This window comes from Uloborus diversus, chromosome 3, assembly GCF_026930045.1.
Source record: "Uloborus diversus isolate 005 chromosome 3, Udiv.v.3.1, whole genome shotgun sequence".
Taxonomy (NCBI): Eukaryota; Metazoa; Arthropoda; class Arachnida; order Araneae; family Uloboridae; genus Uloborus; species Uloborus diversus.
In genome coordinates, this window is record NC_072733.1 from 55607866 (window position 1) to 55621165 (window position 13300).

Genomic DNA, 13300 nt, shown 5'->3' on the forward strand with positions numbered 1-13300 from the left:
TTTTTGAAAAGCTAACACTTAATAAATATAAATAAAAGTTTCATTTGCTACCTTTTTAATATTAACTACCTATATAATTCAGATTTTTATTCATTAGCAATTAAATTACGAAGACGTTCGTCTATTGTGCATTGAAGTTACAACGAACCAGCTTAATTTTCTGGTCGCATGGAGGGACGGGGGGGGGGGGTAACGTCACGTCTTCGTACGACCCGGGTTTTGGACGCAGAAGTTAGAGCAGAGGAAAGTAATACAAATTAATAAATGAAAACTATATAAATCTTTATTGTAACTCCTTTCGAATTTTCTACTTCTTTCAATATGTTTTGAAGTAAAAAGGAAATATGATTTTAAATTTAGAATTTTTGAGAATTTATCATTTCTTCAATACGTTTCTTCCTCATTTTTATTGTTTGCTCCTAAAGTATTTTATTTATTCATCATTATTTTTATTCATGAATTTTGCAGACTAGAGATGCAAATCATTCAAAAAGCCTCTTCATTTTTTTTTTTAAATCTTAAAAATTACTCAAAATTTAAATCGAGACTTTTGATTTCAATAATTGTTTTGAATGCAATAGTTGAAGCAGAGCAAAATGAAATAAATCAATACATGAAAAATAACATTCTATCCTCAAAGAAAATAAACTCGTTGCAATTCGAAGAATTAAAAAAAAAAAAAAAAGGAGAAGTGATCAGGGATAACTTTTGTAAAAATTAAAACAATTTTATATAATTAATATACAATTCTGTTAGCTTCTGTAGCAACAGAAGAGTGAATAACACAGTTTAGTTTCTCTCTCTATCTCTCTTTTTAATAGTGTTGATGGCATTGCACTATTTTTATCTCTTGGTAGTCTAAAAATATTCAACTTGTTATGTACGATGCTGAATATTTGCAATGAGATACAATCTAGTACTTGCAGTTCGGCAGTTTGTGCGGGAATGAATCTTGACGGAGATGGGGAAACTAAGGAGGCGGGGCTAATCGGTAGACTTTAAAAATTAATTAAAAAATAACTAGCAGACAGAATGAACTGAAACCGGTGTCTATCGTTATAAAATGGCTTAAATTTTCATTAAAAAAAAAAAAAAAATGCATGCAGGTTCCTCATTCCTAAGCCATGGGAACAGTGTAACGATTTTCCCTTAGGCCCTTGGGGTGGGGTAGACAAGTTCTCGTCCTCGTAAAAGCTGAGAGGAAGACATCATGTTGACAGCTTTATGACGTTTAATTGTAGAAAAAGGACATTTGAGCATTTCCGCTGTTTTGTATTGATGTGTACTTCCCTTAGTTTAACTCCCATATTCCTCCTCCAAGGGAAAATTCTTAGATAAGATATAACAAGTGTTAATCACTCTGAGAAAACACATTCATACTATTTATTGCGCCCTCCTACTCTCTCTCTCTCTCTCTCTGTCTATCCTTCTCACTCTTTATCCACATTAAACCATGCAAACTTTCTGCCAGCGCCTGGACAGCGTGGGTTTTTTTTTTTGGGGGGGGGGGGGGGGGTGGCTTCTAATAGCTTGTCCTTCTTAAAAAATTAAATTTAAGCATTTATTTAGTCAGTTTAGCGCCCCCAAAATCTGGCGCCCGGGGCACGAGCCCCGTCTGCCCCCCTCTAGTTACGTCCCTGGCTCTCGTAAAATCACTGAGGTGCTCATCATGAAATATTTGTATATTTAAGAATTGGAAAGTAGTTTGTGATTGCCTCTCGATCATTAAAAGCAGTAAGATATTTTAGTTAAACCTATCTCGCTCGGAGAATTTTTTATACTGTTTTTTTTTTTCCTGATTTGTACGGGGGAAACGAATGTGTTCGAGTTCTCGGAGAAGCAGTGTTAGGCATTAATCAACTAAATTTCTCAGTCGACTGAAGTAATCTGACTCACGTTTAATTCAGATTAAATTTAATCTGATTTTTTCAATTGCCGACGTGGATAAACGTTAGTTTAAACTAACTTGGTTAGTTTGCGAAGATGACTAATTTAGTTCAGATTGATTAAGTTCAGACTAATTTAATCAGATTGATTTAGTTCAGACTAATTTAATCAGATTGATTTATTCAAGATTAAAGTAATCAGATTAAATTTCGTCAGATTAAAATATAGACTGAATCGAAACAGATTGAAATAAATCTACTGTTAAAACCACAAGTTGCGGTTGGCACCTTTCAGGGGGGAAAAGCTTGTAGCATCAGCGGCACGTATACGGTGCCGAAATGACACCCTTAACTCCGGTGAAAAACTGGCACCCTTAAACCCAGCGTACACCGCTGGTGAAAAGATTGCACCCTAGAAGTGAAAAATGGCACCCTCACTTTTCCCTATTACACATTTTAGTATTCAATTCCGGTGGCTAGGGTGCCCCCCCCCCCCAATGAAAAATAGGTAGCCCCTCATGTGTTACGGGGGATGGGAGGAGGGGGATATTGGTAGAGGGGCTGCCCCCCAATACAAGACCTTAAAAAATAAATAATTTTTAAAAACACCCCCTTTTGTAACTGACGCACTCTGCGCCATGAACCACTCCATCCCTCTCCCCCATTTGGTACACACCATTGCTTTTGATCTTATTAATAATATGCTCGAATAAAAAGTTTGAATTATTTTTTATTCAGACGGCCGACCGTCTGCACCACCCGCTCAACTGCCCCCCCCCCCCCCCCCGTATTCCACATTGCTTTAGGTCTTATTCGAATAAAATGCTTGAATTTTTTTTTTTCCAGATGGCCGATGCCTGTTCTCTTTTGCAGAGTTACTTGCCCAATAGGATGACCCCCCTCCTAAATAGAAATTTACCCTCACTCCCGCCCCCCCCCCCAAAAAAATAACATTTTATAAAACTAAACTTTTTCAAAAACCAACCAAATTAATATTTGTAATAATTTTCAAACTTGATATTTTGTTTAATGTATATGCAATTTTTTTAAATATAAATCGAAAAAATCAAGTTTTTTGAAGAAATTTATAAATTTTATGCCTCCGGCTGGACACCTAAACATTTTTTAATTTGGATAAATATTTTTGTGGTGGTGACTATTTGGTGCGGATTCCTTGTTTTGATTTCCAAGAATCAAATGTTACGTACAAAAAAAAAAAAGGCCCAAGAACTGAAAAGCAATGAATAGCTGGGATCAGGAAACCTTGATGAAAAATAATTGCGTGGCCATGAGAAATTGCGAGATCATTTTAAGTCGCCGAAAGAGATATTCGCAGGTATTTGAAACATGTCATTAAGTGATTTAGAAGCAAAGGCACTCAGCAATGACCCCATGGCCCCCGAAAGTTGCCCTCTAGAAGAATAGGAAACTGAATACGGAATCAGGAAACTGAAGTCGATAATCATGGGTTTTGCCGTTTCGACGGAGTTCTTACCTTAATTTCATTCTTTTTTGTTCATGGCAATACCCACCCCCCCACACGCCTTTTATACGCAGCGTTTTGGTCTCACACTTGATTGGCTGTGATTTTTTTTTTTCTTCTTTTGTGGCTACTTTACTGGCAAGTGACGCTTCAGAAAAAAAAACTTTCATTTTCAGACGCATAAAAATTGCCTTCGCGTGATATCAAGCGTCGATTTTTATATAACATGGGAGTCGTCCACAAATGATGTCACGCTTTAAAGGGGGGAGGGGGTTCATGAAATTGAGATAGTTTGTAACAGTGGGGAGGGAGAAGGTAGCAAGAAGTGCAACATCACACATTTTGGTTAAAATAAAAACATGTTTTATAGCTATGTGTCTATGTAGTGCATATTTTCTCAAATGTTTGAACATGTCCCCCCCCCCATGCTTCATGCCATGGGGCTGTCCATAAGTGATACCATACTTATTTTCAGCATATTTGACACTTCTCCCCCTCCCCCCTTTTGTCAAAGTATCACATTTCACCTCTTTGTCACAAGTCACTTCCCCCCCCCTTTTGTCAAAGTATCACATTTGACCTCTTTGTCACAAGTCACTCTATATATAGAGTGACTTGTGACAAAGAGGTGAAATGTGATACTTTGACAAAAGGGGGGAGGGGGAGAAGTGTCAAATATGCTGAAAATAAGTATGGTATCACTTATGGACAGCCCCATGGCATGAAGCATGGGGGGGGGGGGACATGTTCAAACATTTGAGAAAATATGCATGGAGTTTTTAAAAAGTTAATTCTGAGATGATTTAGAAAAAAATATTTAATGACTTTTTCTTTTTTTCGTGTAAATATTAAAAAAAAAAAAAAATACGGTGGAAAATAACTTTACCGTTAAAGAGAAATCAGGGGGAGGAGGGGGACTTATTTTTAAATTCAGCTAAATCTTAAGGGTTCCTTTTTACACGAAACAACTTGTCCCTTCAAAACGGCTGCAAGAAACTTTTGGTTTTCAGATGTGAAAATTAACTTCTTAAAATTAGACTTTTTTTTTTGGCATGGAATTGCAAATATGACAAAAAAGGAAATCAGACATCTTAAAGACATCCTAAAGAATAAAAATCATCAGCTGTCACCCGCCGGCGGCGAACGGGGACTGAAGAGCTGCGAGCGGAGCCCTTTAGTTTTTTTTAATAAAATTCTAAGATTTTTCTTTACGTTTTTCAGTTTTTGAGATGTGTCACTATTGTCGCCGTTGAACCTCTGTCTTTGCCTCTGAATAAATACTCCATCCGCAAAAACTTCAATAACAGAATGGTTTACCTTAAAATGCTTGAAATCACAAAGAATAACACCGAAGATTTTTTTTACCACCTCTTATAAAATCGTTTTTCATGCATTGAAAACCGGAAATACGCCTAAAAATTTTAGTAACTTCCGTCAAAAAAAAAAAAAAATCTATTCAAGAAGTACTAACGGAAGGGAATTCTTTTGACGGACACACCAGACAGGGAGATGTGTAAATCTAGGGGGGGGGGGCGGGGGGGGGGGCAAGTTGGTACTATTGCCTACGGCTGCAGCTTCTGAGGGGGTGGAAAAGTGGTGGTGGGTCAAGTGTGTTGCGCCGAAGCGTGGATTCAAAATGGAGTCACGCAGGCACGTAGCTAGAACTTTGTTAAGGGGGGGGGGGGTCCAAGGTTGCACGAACTTCAAAAAGAAGAGGCATGCTAAAGCAGAATTAGTAACTGATAATTACACAAGGCTAAGATAAATCCAATTAAAACAGATCATTAAAATATGATAATTAACTAAAATTAATAGAGTCAATAGTTAAAAATAGTTAACAAAAAGTTTATGTTAAGTGGTATATTAATTATTGTCAGTTTGCAAATTAACATTAAACTGAAAGTTATCACATACAAAGTTTAAAAATATGGGTGAACCTCTGTCCTCCTGAAAATAATTGATATATTTTCTATTAATAAAAAGAGCACAATAAAAGAAAAAAAACTGTTCTAGAAATTACTTGGAAAAGGCATGCAATAATTTAATAAAATATTAAAGCTTTGTAATATATTTCAACAAAATATGTACATTTGTACTTATGCCATTTTATTTGAAAACTAGAAAGTCACCCGTCAAGGCATGACGGGTGAAAATTGCTTCAACTCTTCTTCATTTTGAACGAAGCAATTGCCTGTTTGGTAATATTTTGATAATTGAAATTTTAATTCTAACAACAGTGGATTAACCCTAAACTCCAGTAGATAGCGTTCATTGTTTTCGTTTCTTCATTCCTCTGATATGACACAGTCTTACCAGTAAAACTGTTCAAATTACCGGATCGAGTTCAGTCTTGTCACAATAAAGCCTTTCCTTGCATGTTAAACATTACCAAACCATATTATCGAATTACATATCATGCCGTGATGCGAATTCATTGTTAAAACACGCGGGTTACTCGATCATCGGCATTATTTATATAAGGATAAATAAATCTATATCTATGGAGTCGAATGTATAACTATATGAATGTTACATAACGTAACCCTGTCCGATTTGAACAACATTTCAGGCAAAATCGCACAACTCTCTCAACGAAAATGTTAAGAAGGTTTCATTTAAAAAGCTTGAATTAGTTTTTATTTATTTACATTTATAATATTCTTTTGATAACACGAAATAGAATGATATTTCCAATCTTATCCGTTTTCTATTTATTATTCCTAATCATTAATTAAAAGCTTGAACAAACTATTAACTCTTTGAGGGACGGAGGCTTCCTTTGTTGCAACCATTTTATATATATATATATATATATATATATTTTCTTTCTTCAGCCAACTGACACAGTGATCACAGTTAGCTGAAAAAAAAGAGAAGCAAGAAATAAATGGTGTTCTCAAGTGAAGTCGCTATTCCTCAAAGGGTGAAAGCTGTTCGAAAAAATTTTAAATATCGGAAAAGGCGTATTGCCGTTTTTTATCATTATTTTTTTCTTTCTAACGGGGCTGTGTTAGAGGCTTTAGCCTTTTGCAGAACAAGTGCGAACCAATGGTATGGCATCCAGTCATTCATATGCCACCATTAAGGCGCGGATGTAAATGTCACAGAAAAATTTGATGCCCAGTTTCCACCAGATGGAGAGACCTGAGCTCTCTTCGATGTGAAACTGCAAAAGGAATTTAATTTTGTCAAGAGTATTCACAGTCAAACGACCTAAGGGATCTTTTACATGCCGATTAATGAAATGTATACCTAATGAATTAAATTAAGCATCTGTGTAATTTTATTTTAACAACATGTTGTTAATTTTAACAACAATACATATCATATTTTACGACGCAGGTAATGATTTTTTTTTTCTTCAATACGATGTTAGCAAAACACTCTATTGCAAGAAATAGTAAATATCTTTAGCTTGAAGAAAACAAGTGTTAAAAAAAAGGCTATATATAAAAGAAAAGCTCAAAAACATTTACCTCGTATTCACCTTTTTTGTTTCCTTGCTTGTAACTCAGTAAATAGCGGTAATTTTCACCTAGTAATTTATAGTTAAATGCACATGCCTGTTTTTTGTTACGTTTAATGCTACCTTCACAATTTACTAAAGATGGACGCATAGATGCTAATTAAATAACTCCTTAGTACAAAGCCAGTGAATAACAATCAGAAAATAAATTCCAATGATGCAAATACAAATATGTTTTATGGAACAACATCGAATAAGATTTTTTTTTCGTCAATTAAAAACTAAATGTTTTTCTTTTGGGATCATAGAATCACAATTCAGTAAGATTTAAAAGTAATAATTTCTAATAAATTACTTATTACATGCGTAATATGGCCGAACTTGTAATTTCATAAACTGATCACAGTAAAATATTCAAGTAATTTTCAATTTAATTTTTCTATAAAATTTTGATACCGTAAAAAGTTTGCTACATCAACTTCAAGTTTTATTTATTCATTTATTTTATTTATTTTACCTTCAAAAACGAATTCTTTTCTTTGGGCATTTAATATGTTCCATGATCATGCTTAAATATTGGGGGGAAAACATCAGTAAAAAATCTACGTAATTTGTTACTCAGAAAGGAGAGAGATGTTAAAAGTAATCTAAAAGTTCAAATAAAATTTTTATCAAAATATAAAATGAATCTGAAATGAAACATGACAAAAATATAGAGTTAAAATGAAAAAAAAAATCAATAATTATTTTTCTCATCCTCAAACACACAAAATGTGTAGAATTTCTTTTTTCGCTGTTGGCTTAGAATCAAAAATTAGTTTTTAAATGGAAAAACACATAAACACGTAAAATTGCTCGCACTATCAAGAAAACTTTAAAAGGGAGCACTGCGACTTACCTAGTTTGGGTAAACTTAATTTTCTTTAGCATACAATTTTGTTCAAGATATGTTTTCGATAAGTATGACGTAGATAAAAACTGCGTGTTAAAACTAAAGAATCGGAATTCAATTACTTATTCACCAGGAACGCACCTCATTCTGGCTGTCTTTCGTACAACATGCGTCTACGAAATCCACGAAAATCCAAAAAGAAAAGAGAAAGAAATAAAGAAAACCACGCCAATGAGACTGTGGGATACGGCGGGAGTGGCAATAAATGCTTGTTTTTACATTGCCTATGGCAATTTGATGGACCAAGGGGAGGGGCAGAATTTCAAGGTCACAGGACCCAGCTGGTTTGAAAGTCGAAAGGGACATTTCCCCGTTTCGGACGGAGCAGGTGACACAGCAAAAAGCAGACGAAAATTGGGAACCTGCAGTTGTTGCACGAGGTTCTCGTGTTCTGAATTGATTTAAGCGCTGAGAAAATTGCCGATTACTGGGAATATTTAAGGGGAGAGCGTTTTATAAAATTATTATCTTTCGGAAAAATTTTGTTGATGCGAGATGCAGCAACTGAGAAAAAAGGAGAGGGGTCTTTCGGGAAGGGGGGGGGGGGGGTCCGGCCCCATGGACCCACCCCTTGGCTACGTCCTTGAGTCACGACTCTCTTTGACGAGACCAAAGAGAGTTTAAAATTTTGTTTTTAGACCTTAATATCAAAAATTGCTTGCAGGAGAGTCCCTTCTGTTTTTCAGTGTCAGAGAAGTTAACTTGCAATTGCCTTTTAAGACTTCGATAATTTTTGAAATTTTCCTGAAGAAAGCCGCTTACCAGTAGCTTCTCCTCTAACTTGAAATGGTGTTTCGGGAGACTTTAATTTCAGCCCCCCGAATCCTGTCCTTTCCCCTAATGGTCTAACGTCATTAAACATAGCCTAAATGCATTTTTGGGCCTTCAGTTTCTAAAAAAAACATCCGAAGAAGAGTGCCTACGCACACCTTCCCTTTAAGTCTCAAAATATAATAAAATTGAGTTTTTAAAACTACAATGTCAAAAAACTTCTGAGGACAGCCTCCGAACCCTAACCGTTTTCCTATCATCATTAAAAATAGTGTAAAATGTGTGTTTAGCACATCCATTTAGAAAATTTTCAAACTCAAAGGAAGGATTTCTGACTATCCACCCCTTCTGTAACGTTGCAGTCAACGTTACAGAAGGGGTGTCATAAGCCCCTTAATCCTGTTTTCACGATTTCAAAAATTTTCTGTGGAAGTCGATTAATAATTCTAAACATTAAATACAGGGTGATTCAAGATAGAAAGAAAATCGATATGGCACAGATCAGTCATACTACAAGGATAAAAAACGCTAAGGAACACAGGGTCGCAAACGCAATGCTGACGCGCTACATGCATACAATGCCAGACACTGGTGGATGCATGACATACCACATACTTATAACACAAAGACGACTTTACACAGCATTTTAGTTTTTAAGAAAGACTCACTGCGGTTGTTTAAATTTTTGGCCTGCAGCTCTCATAACTTAGCAATCTGTGAAATCTTGTCAGAGTGGATCGTTAGTACTAGTGATGTTCCGGATATCCGTATCCGCGGATATCCGAAGGAAAATAAAGATCTGTATCCGTATCCGTAACTTTTTTGACGGATCTTAAACGGATTATTTTTATTCTACAAATTTTAAAATATTTGAATAAAAGACTCTTAAATTCCGTTTAAATTAGGTTCTATTCCCTATTTAAATTATAAATTATCATTTCAGAAGTCAATTTGTATCCCCCCCCCCCCCGTTGCAAAAAGGAAGGGGAAATAAGTTTTAAAAGTGCATATCAGTGTGTCTTTTTGTGTCATCGAAGGTCCTAAACAGATGAACCGATTTTGATTGTTCATTTTTCGTTCAAAAGGTGACTTGATCGAAAATGTTCTTAGCTTGGCCTCGTTTTTGTAGAACTTTAATTACCGGAGATATTAATTAAAAACCGACTTATCGTTTTTCACAATTACGGTAGTAAAAATTTACCCGTACGCTTAAAATGTTGGCCGTAATTGAAAGAACGAAGTTTTCTGCGTTTGATATTAATTTGAAACTTCCAACTTATATAGTAGGAGCTCTAATCTTGTTAAGTAAATTTTAAATGCCTTTATACGCGTGGTTAGTACCGATTTTATAGTCGGAAAACAAGGAGAAAAAGCTCAATGATTTAAAATATTTACCTGCTGCAGTTCATATTTGTTAACAAATGTGTAATTTGATCCGCGAAATTCATCTTAATATGAGGTCAGCTCTCTGGGACAGTTTTGTTTATTTTTAATTTTTAATTTAATATTAGTTTTTGTTATTGAGATATGGGGTTTCTGTTATTCTTCATTTTTGTTTTTCTCGGCATCCTTCAAAAGAAGTGAGACTAAATTTTCTGTTTACAGTTTGTAAAGGTGTTCCCGACTCTGTATTTCGTCGGTCGGAGTAAGTTCGGTGGAATGGGTCAGCGCTAAATTGATGCTGAAATAAAATACGAAAAATTATTCCTAGCCTGTCTAGCAGCAGCTTTACACTCTTGCTCCTGTATCCTACATCTAAGGAGTAAGCTAGAAATAATTTTTCACATTCCACACTGTAACAAATTCCGGAAACGTTTCTGGATATATCGGAAACGTTTCCGAAATAGTAGGAACCCTTCATCTAATAGCGAACTCCTCATTATTCAGAAAGCTTTTTGTTATTTCATGAAATCTAGACGCGGAAGTGATGACGCAACGCTTCGAAACGTATTTCATCTTTCCAACATGGGGGCCAATGAGTCGGAAATAACGAGAACTTATTTTTTTCTTATCTATGGTTGCTGCAGTCAGCAACTCTTTAGCGTTGGATTGCTAGTTATTTCATGTCTAGAGAGTAGTAAAATGTGTCGAAACTAATTTTACGCCTTTGCATTTTGGACTACCCTTGATTTTTTAGACGATGTACGCAGCTATTAAGTTAGTTAACAACCATTTGCTTTCCAGTGCGACTATAATTAGATATATATTGTGTGTTCAAGCGTGAATAGTTTCAACACCCATGTTTATACTTAATGAAACGAAACCCTTTGGATTACTTATTCAGTTGTAATGGAGGTACTTAGATTTTCTTCCACTCATGTTCACTTGTAAGTATTAATGAAGATTTTAAAACATGTTGTTATATACATTTATATTTTTGTTCGTTTGCATTTGATGAGGCTCCAATTGTAACTGTTTTTGGGTTTATCGAATTAATTTAAAGTTATCTTACATACCGATGTGCGCGGTGTATTATTTGTTGTAACCAACTGAAACTGATTAATTACGCAAAAGAAATTAGATTTATATTTGAGAAGCAATCACAGAAAAGTTATTTCGAAATACTTGGATGTACATACATTTTGGTTTAAAAAGAAAAAAAAATCAATTGTTTAATTCATTAAAAATATGGTAATGCAAATATTTTCTAGTATTGTTATATGCTTCACAAAAAATGTGCCAGTATTATTTACCATTTTTTATTATAATTTATTCATTCATTTAAAAAAAATTTATACCATTAGAAAATGACCATGTTATCTATTAGTAAGAACATAGTTATGCAATTAATTCATCTGCTTTTTCATTTTGTTAAATGTGGTAAACAGTAAAAAAATTCCTTGACACTAGTTGTTCCGAAAATAACATTTCCTTCGTGGATATACTAGTTTAATGTAGGACAGTCAGGAGGAATGAGTCAGTGGCAAAAATGGAACAGCTGTATTTACATGCCGAAATAAAAAGTAATATTATTTCATGTCATCGTTTTAAAAGTGATCATTTTTTAAATACTATGTTATTAATATGCAATGCACATATGGGGAGAAGACGAGGGGCGTTCACCACGCAGACTGTGCCATTGACATTTTCAAGGGGTTGCTTTTTTAAGGGGGGGGGGGGCGCTTTATATCATTTTATGGGTGCACCATCATTCTTATGGTGTGGGGGGGGGGGACTCTCGTATATATGAAATGGAATAATCATGCAATAGAGTTCAATGTTTTAATAAATAAAATATATAATGCATTTTGCGCACACTCTAAAAATAAAATCAGTAACCTATTTTGATTACGTATCTATATTTGTGATAAACTGGAAAAGGGCAGAACAGAAGAATAAACCTGAATGGTTCCAGCAGGGAGACTTTGGTGTCATATTTAAATTCATCAATTTCTCTGTTGGTACTTTTCGGTACACTTTGTTCGTCAAAGAAATTGACTTGACGTGAACGAATTTCGGAACGCAAAGTGTAGGTAAGTTCTGTCAAATTATATCCGAAAATAAAAGCTATCAAGTTTGATACAAGATATGTTTTTAAGTTCTGCATTAAAAATACAATATGCTGATAATTTTGTCTTGAAAATATTGAGAGAAAAATTGAAGTTTAATATTGTTTAAGAAACAATCCCCACTTTTGAGAAAGTACTCCCCTTCCCTCCCCCGACAATTTTTTGATTATGAATGAAACTACTATATTATTTCATAAATTTTCAAAAATTTATAACTGTGCATATGTTATGCTGTTAACCATGCTATTTGTCATTAGAAATTCAGAAAAAAAAAAAAAAATCCACGAATGATTCTAAAATTGCTTGTTTCATTGCATATGAAAGAATTGAAACTGATATGGCATGCAATACTATAGTAAAGAATTATTTTTTAGAAAAAATCACGGAAAAAGGATTCCGAAATTCTCAGAAACGTTTTTGAAAATTGTTTGGAGAATTCCGAAATACTCGGAAACGTTTTCGAAACTTTCATGAACCACAGCTGCACAGAATACTCAGAAACATTTCTGGAAATTACGGAAAAAGGATTCCGAAATACTCAGAAACGTTTCTGAAAATTACAGAAAGAGGATTCCAAAATACTCAGAAACATTTCTGGAAATTATTGAAAGAGGATTCCGAAATACTCAGACACGTTTCTGGACATTACAGAAAGAGGATTCCGAAATACTCAGACACGTTTCCGGACATTACAGAAAGAGAATTCCGAAATACTCAGAAACGTTTTTGAAAATTTCATGAACCGCAGCTGCACGATATACTTAGAAACGTTTCCGAATTTTTTTTACAGTGCATCTAAGCATTAATGCAGCGCTGGCTCATTCCTTCCAACTCTCCCTCAATTTTACCGGAGATTTCTTTAAAGAGTAAATCATAGTCTTGATTATATTTTTGCTGCAGTTGACATTTTTTGAAGAAACTGTCATCATTCTGACGGAAATACCTTCTGTAACAAATTTTACATTTGGATAGTTGAATTGGGTAAAAAAAAAAAAAAAAAATGAGATCCGTATCCGTATCCGCGGATCTTGACACTAATGATCCGAATCCGGATCCGTATCCGCGGATCTACTTTTTTAACGATCCGACACATCACTAGTAGTACGACGCACAGTGGGGCGAAAACGCCAAAAAGCGCTTTAAAATGTTTTTAAAACCTCTTTCACTTGTTTGGGTAATTATGGAGTTTTTTCGATTTGTTTGGGCTCAGGGTTCGAAGTACGGAGGCTTACG

General features: G+C 34.8%; 1 protein-coding gene across 1 annotated transcript in view; it reads right to left on the minus strand.

Annotated features, from left to right (window-relative positions):
* Positions 1-13300, minus strand: part of LOC129218754 (calpain-B-like) — a 244670-nt gene that overhangs the window by 153425 nt on the left and 77945 nt on the right. The gene's annotated exons all lie outside the window — the stretch shown is intronic.